Here is a 7,805-nt window from a genome sequence, read left to right on the forward strand (position 1 = left end):
TCCCCTTGAACAACTGGAAGGTTTAAAACACTATTTTAAAAAAAACCGAGAGACGGATTCCCCCATTTTGCATTGAAATTTCATTTGCTCTTTCTTGCAAAAGTGGCTTCCGTTCAAGCACTGGGATAGCGGCCCGGAAGAAGGTGATGAGAAAGCGACTCGAAACCGCTGGTTCTGTGCTAGCCCCCCCGCCCCCCCTTGCGTCACGAGAGATGCAAGACATTTTTTTGCATTATTTTCATCATTAAAATCTCCTCCTTTCCCCTGGTAAAGGGACGGTGCAGTTTTTAACATTAAACAAACCCAGCAAGAATCTCGTGGCTGGGCTATAGGCGCTTTCTGAGTGGCTGCGTTACAAATTGTAAATTTAAATTGCTCACAGGATTCATTACCTCCTGCGTTTGATTTCAGCCAGCCGTGAAAAATTGTACTGGTCTACCACTGAGAAAGGGTTTGCTGCAAAGAGCCGGAGTCTAATCACCAGCGCTCTCTCTCCAACAAAAGTGTAATTATTTTGTTTTGGGTGTAAATATAACCCACGGTACAAAAAAGACAAACCCCCAACAGCGTCTGAATGCATTACAGGAGCGTTTAAAGAGATCTGCCCTCAATTAATACCAAGGTTAAAGGAAAGGCAGCTGGGGAATTTGGAACTTCAGGGCACCCCCTATATACATATATACACCCCCCCCAACAAAACACTGCACAACGCCGAAATAACGGAGCGCACTCACTTCCACACACACTCAAAGTAATAACACTGCTTGCCTCCCCCCCAAATATCCATCCATACAAAACAACACTGCATGCCCAATCTCACACACATACATGCCGCACAAAACATACAGATATGCACACACGCAAAATAAAACAATTCCACTGCGCACACAAACATACTAACATGACTACACTACACCACAGAAAGTAATAATAATGCGCAACCCCCTGCGTGCACCCGGAAAAATCAATTACACCACACTCACAAACAGAGCAAGATAACACATCTTCACAAACACACAAATAATAACTGCACGCACACCACTCATGCACAAACATAACAAAATGACACCACACACCCACAAGAAAATAACCCACCTTAAATGCACACTTATGCAAAACAAAATAATTGCACTGCCCTCCCTATTATTGCAACACACACATGTTCAAACACAAAACAAGATAATTATACTGCACGCAACACACCCGTGTTTTTGCACAGGGTGGGGCATATGTATGTATAAATGTGTAGGTCCAAAGGTAGCGTTTAGATTACTAATTTACAGCAAAATATTATAACAGATATTTGCAATTAAACATCTGTACAGAGTGACCGCTTTCTCTCAGGGTGTGTACATACACACGTTGGTAAGATCTCTGTGCCCAACCCAGGGCATGTGTGTTTCCTATGGTGTCTCTCTATAGACTAAATGCAAATACAACCAGGGCTAATATTTGATAAGAATCTGGAAGCTCATTAGCCATTTGGAGCTGGGCAGGTCTGCAGTGCTAGGAGACTTTCTCCTGCAACCTCTGAATGCCAATCCGAATTTCTTTCTTGGCATCTTCCGTTCTGTTTTTTTTTTTAATTTCACTAGTGCCAGGAAAAAGGGTGCGCGGGGGGGACGGGGACCAAATCAAGTACATTAAATCCTGGTAATTAATTGTCTCATTAAATGGGCATTTCTTTCACCTACAGAATGAATGTGCTACCGAGACAAAAAGGAGGGGGGCTCATTTTCCCTGTCCTTTATCTTTCTCTCCGAGCGGCAGCGGGCTCTCCCGCAGAGTGTCTCGGAGGAAGTTATGGAAAATGAAGGTAACCAACTAAGCCCCAAACAGGACTTTGAAAGGCGCAGGGCTGAATTACTAGCGCGAGGGAGAGACAGACCAAATCCAATCAATGCCGTTTGAAGAAGAAAACCAGAAGGGCGAGGCACCGACCCTCAGCGCGCCATGGCTTTCCCGGTGTTTTATCACCGGTGTAAAAATCACCTGCACATTAATGCTGGGCTCCTTTTCAAATAAACAGCTCGCCTGGATCTTTGAGAGACGCTGCTCTCCGGCACGCTTCGTTTGCTCCTCCGGGGTGGCTGGGTTCGGATTTAAGCAGCGGGTGTATCCGAGGGCTCTGGGGGGGAGGGAAGGAACACAAGCGGTATTTTAGGGTGATTTTCAGTTACTTACTTTGAAGCTGTCTCTCTCTCACACACACACACACACAGAGGAGTAATACATGTACTCGGTGGGCCAGATCTTTCAGCCTTCCCTCTCTCCCCAAATCCACCCCACAGTGGTTGGACGGATGTAAACATAGCGTCGTTGCCCAGATATATTCTATAGGGCATGTCACCGAGAGGAAAAACGTATAGATCCCTTAATACGGATCCTGTTGTAATGATATTCGTTATTGTGTATCCGTCTATAACCAGGCGTGTGTAGAACATGCATGTGTGTTATACAGAGTAGTGTATAGGTGTATACACAAACAGAACTATACACAGCTGTCACTCGATTCGATTTAGTGACAACTCCTCATAGCAATCAGGCCACAACACGCCTGTTTCTCCTAAAGGCCCCCGCTTTGGAGGTGTTTAAAAGGGCGGAGGCCCCCTGGATTGGCTTTCCCAAGGAACCAGGCCGGGTTCCTGGAGCACTGCCTTCATTTGACCCGGAGCTGCCGTGCCCTGCCAGCCCCAAGAAGCGAGGTTTGGGAGTATGTTATTCTCCCCTGTCCGTCCCCGTGCGCTGCACAACGCGCTCCTGACACATTTACCTGAGCGCCCCCCTCGCAGCGAGCCCCGGGCTTTGCTTCCAGGCTGCGGGCTAGGAGAGTGGCGACCGCGCCTTCCCCAAGCCTGCGTCTAGGAGACCTGGCAGCGCCAATGGCCCGATCCAAAGCCTAGTCAAGGGGAATCTTTCAGCTGACTTCAATGGATCAGGCCCTGAGTTCGGAGCAGGGAGCCAAAGGAGGCCCTGGACTGGGAAACTGTCTGGGATCCCCAGCCTCCAGCCAGTGCGCGTTTTCTTATAGGAAGGGTATTTTGAACAGTTGATTTTGAATTGTATTTTTGCATGGCACTTCGCCGCACCTTGCCCACACCCAGCACTTACGGAGCCTAGTGTCCGGGTTAATTTCCAATGCAGCCCGATTAAGCGGTAGCCCGCAAAACACGCCTGCTAGTGCAGTTTCTGATGCCCAAATTCTTTCACTTCCCAGCCTCTTGTCAACGGCTCACAGCACAGAGGACAGCCGTGCTGCTCCCTGCTACCGTGTGGCCGGGCGTGGGCTGCTCTGCCGTTGAAGGAGAACCGACCACAGGCTGGATCTTGTTTCGATGCGTGGACCTGATCTTGAACAAAGATTTGCGCTTGAGTTTTCTGGTGTGTGCGAGTGTGAGTGAGTGTCCTTTACATAAAGCTAACAAAGGCAAACGAACACTTACCATCCTGCATTATTATTATTAATTATTAATTATTATTATTATTATTATTATTTTATTTTAGCATTTGTGTTTCAGTGAAATAAAAGATCGCGATGCTGGTATAAAAAGCGTGGCTGGGAAGAAAGACAGAAGCCCTTGAAAACTTCAGCACCAGGAGGAAAACAGCCCAGGGCATAACTGTTCTGTCTCTGCTAACATGGGGGAGGGTTTGCAGAGTTTGTTGATCCAAATTTTGGTTGCAGCCCTCTTCTCTTATATCCCCTTGTTAGTTTAATTGCCCTTTTGAATGACTCGTACTTTGGTGGAGAAATTCTCTCTGTGTGTGTCTCTCTGTATTTGCGGCTAATGATTGCCTGTTGATGTAGCGAGCAATGCCCTCATTTGCCTTTGTTTAGAAAGTGTTAAAAGGGAAATCTGCATTAGAAAGCTCGCTGCATCCACAGCTCAGCACAAGGCGGGGAAGCCCCACACCTGGGAGCTGGGCCCGCAGGGGGAGAGAAGGAAAAGCAGGGATCGGGGTAGCGGGTTTTTAAAAGTAATTTCCAGTATCTTTGGAAGTGACCTGAGCCGATGGGGACGGAGGGAGGTGTGTGTGTGTGGGGGGGTGTCTTGTGAAACTTTAATCTCCTGCCTCCTAGATCTACCCCAGGGGCTTGAGAGGGCAACACTCTGGTCCCGTTAGTGAAAGGGTGGGGCCAATCAAAGTGCGTGTGTGTGTGTGTGTGTGTGTGTGTGTGTGTGTGGGGTGTTCCTCGCGGAGAACAAAACGCTCTTGTTGTCAGGTCCAGATTCCGTCTGCGGAATCTAAAGCCGGTCCTTTCCCAACGCGGCCCAGGACAGATGGGAAAGGAAACAAATCCCGACTCTGCTCCTCGCTACGTTCCGCTGCCGGGGTTGGAGACTGTTGTGGGGACAAAGGCTGAGTTGTCACGGTCACACACACTCCTGCGCCGGTGGAGAGGTCTGGTGTCTGGGGTTAATTTCTACGGGGATGAAATGATATGGCTGGAAGGGTTCACGACAGCCTGGCGGGGAAACTTGTGTCCGCCAAGAAAATGCGCACACCTCTCTCTTCCTAAACTTTATTTTAGATCGTTGTTTTTTAAAATAGTCTTTCTACTCAGTTACGGAAAGTCCCACTTTTCTCCTTTGGATACGATTCAGGAGCAGTCGATAGTGTTGGGTTTTATTTTAAAAGATGCACTTTTCCTTCGTTATTTATCTCCACACCTCACTCCTCACTCCGATTTGCACGGGGGGGAAAATGAACGCTATTTTTTGGAAGGCTGTCCAGCTTTTTGGTGCTAAAAATTAAACGCACTTTAAAACCAAGAAGTGTGAACCTCCTTCTTTGTTGGCTCACACAGCTGATAAATACACGGGCGTCTCTCTCCCGCGCACGGTTTTAGTTGGAAATGCTGTTAAAAGATTTAACTTAAGACCTTAGAAAAATATTTTATATTTTCCCCCAATAGGGTAACTTAAAGGAAAATAAAATTTTAAATTACTTGTTTTTATTGTTTAGATTTGGGTTTTTTAAACCCTCACGTTAAGCTAAGAAGGTTTATTTAGCTGTTCCGGGGGGCGAAGGAACTGGCAAGAAGAAAAAAAGCAGAAACATAAAATAACATTTACAGAGGTCTATAATTTAAATATCTGGTTTGTCTTGAAGCCTGAATCTGAAAGAGATCTAATAATTATTTCTTTCATCCCGGCTAACCTGGTGAAGATGCTCATTGTGGATACCTGTGCTTGCTATGCTTACCTTAAAGGAAAGAAATAATCTGATTTCTCTCGGCCCTCCCTCTCTCTCCCCCTAAAAAGAGGTTGGCGAAGGGGGTGGAGAGTCCCACATCTTCCCCAGAGAGCAGCGCGCACAGTAAGGTCTCTTCACATCGCTTTGTACTCTGTGCAATCCTGGCGCAAGAAGACAATGGAGAGTTCGCTGCGCACCGAAGCACCCGGGAGCTGGCCAGGGTGCTGAAAGCTCGATGCATCTAGAATGGGTTACTCATCGTTACAAACTTCCTTCCTCCCTTCCCCAGAACCAAACACTGATCCAGCGCAGATCTTCCCCGTCTTTCTCACTCCTCTCGCAAAGAGCTAGATTTGCAGTAACATAGTGCAAAGCAACCACAAATATGATCATATCATTATAAGTCGCAGCACTCAGATAGGACTTTATATCTTCCACGCGCTGAATAAACATTAACTAATTAATTACAACGAGCGAACTCTACTTTTCTACTATAAATTGTCAGTTGCAGGCACCGGTTCTATTTCTCGGTGCAGAAAAGGTTTGATCGTTATGCTATTTTTCTCACCAGCTGTGATTAAAAATAATAAACAAGCTCTACGTAATATAGCTAAACCCGCTAAACACAGCATATCAATTTCCAAGGGTTATTTTTTCAGAGATTTCTAATGGACACAAGAAACCTTCTCTCCCCGCCAAAACAAGGTTGTATCTGAGACCTAAGAAGGAGAAGCACCGCTGTCTTTATTGGGTGAAACAGTTAAAATAATCCACGTGTTTCGAGTTGGATTGTTACATACAAAGAAATTGCAAGCCTGGTTTATTTAACTCTTTCTGGAGACGGTTGCGGTGTTGGTTTAATGAGAAAGAAAGAAAGAAAGAAAGAAAGAAAGAAAGAAAGAAAGAAAGAAAGAAAGAAAGAAAGAAAGAAAGAAAGAAAGTTCTCTTGAGTTCTTTCTTTCTAACTCAACTATCACACACACAAAAATGTAGTTAAACGATTTCTCTCTCTCTCTCTCTCTCTCTCTCTCTCTCTCTCTGTCTTTCAGACCCCACCGACCTAACAACCCAGCTTACCCTTTCACACACAAGCACACGTTCATCAATGTACTCTGATTTTAAAGCAACACAATTAAACAACTAGCTCAAGTGGGCAGGCTGGACTCGTTTGCATCGTGGGGGCAGAACTATCGAGAGAGAAAAACAAGCTTAACTTAATTTTAAATTTCACTTTCCTTTCTGATCTCGAATTGAAGCCCTAACCTCGGGGAAAGACAGGGAGATCAGAAGTCCCAGCAAACGTTAACGATTTGCAATAGAGCTTGTCTAGAAAGCAAGGCAAGGGTCATCCCGATCCAGTCAGATCTAGCCTCCGAGGGGCTAGCCAGTGATCTGGCTATTGCAAGCCGGACAGTCAGGAGGCAACACAATCGGTGTCATATACAAACAGGGCTTCAAGGATATCAATTTGCATAGCCTGCTGCCCTTTGCTGGAGTTGTGCCATTTACACCTCTTCGTACAGCTTTGGTGTGACAGTCAGAGATGAGAGAGAAACCAGGCGGCCATATCCCACTGGGATAAATATCACATTTCTGTTAAAAAAGAGCGAGCGAGTGAGCTCCCACCCGCGGAAGCGACTATCAAACAATGCTTTGAACAGAAGTGAAGTTCAGCGACAGTCTGAGCAAAGCGGGAGACTTCAAAGTTCCCAGACTTTCCACGAGATTAAAGAACTCTGATAATTTCTCTGCAGAAGACTCCCAGTTTGGCCTGGATTTGGTGTCTCTCATTCATCCCGCCCCCCCGCTCACAGACACACTTTTCTCTCAACCCCACCAGTCCAGGCGACCTTCCTTCTGAAATGAGTCCCCGCAGAGCCCATCCTCCGCTGCCGGCGCCTTGTCTGCCCCTGTTTGTAAGACAGGCGTTTTCCTCTGAAGAATCACCCCAAACCTCTCCATCTTTCAGCGCTCCCAGAGCTGGAGGGAACGGAGAGATCCCTCCCTGAATTCAGACTGAACGGTGCTTTCGGTCATCTGGTTCAGGAGAGCGCGCGCGGTGTGTGCGCTGGAAGCGAATTGCGCCGGGAAAGTCACCCTGGGGTGCCCCCCTTTGCTACCAGTGCCCTGTGCGATCGAATCGGATCCGAACAAAATACCAGCAGCCACTTTTCCTATGCATGCGAAGGCTCTCCCCTCCCCCAACTTTTCTCTTGCTTATTCATTAGCTGGTATGAGCGGGGAACACCTGCCCGATCGCAGATTCCCCACGACACACGTTTGGCTTGGTTTCCTGCCTCTGCCCCAGCCCCCAAGAAATGAATGCCTGCAGAGTTCTCTCCCTAGCTGAAACTGTACCGCTGATGCCTGCACTTATGGTAGGCCTCCTCTCTATACACCTGCCATTGCATGGAGGGGCCATGTAGTGTGGAGGCCGAGTTAACTATCCATCCTCATATGTGCCCTCTCTCTCCTTTGCCATATGTACCTTGCCTTCCTCCTGCCATGTTCATTCCTATGATCGTTTCTGCGGTGAACGGCAGGGTAGAAGTCCCCCTTAGAAACATGCAACATTGCGGAAGGTAATCAAATCCAAACACGTAGGC

This window comes from Eretmochelys imbricata, chromosome 15, assembly GCF_965152235.1.
Source record: "Eretmochelys imbricata isolate rEreImb1 chromosome 15, rEreImb1.hap1, whole genome shotgun sequence".
NCBI classification, from domain to species: domain Eukaryota; kingdom Metazoa; phylum Chordata; order Testudines; family Cheloniidae; genus Eretmochelys; species Eretmochelys imbricata.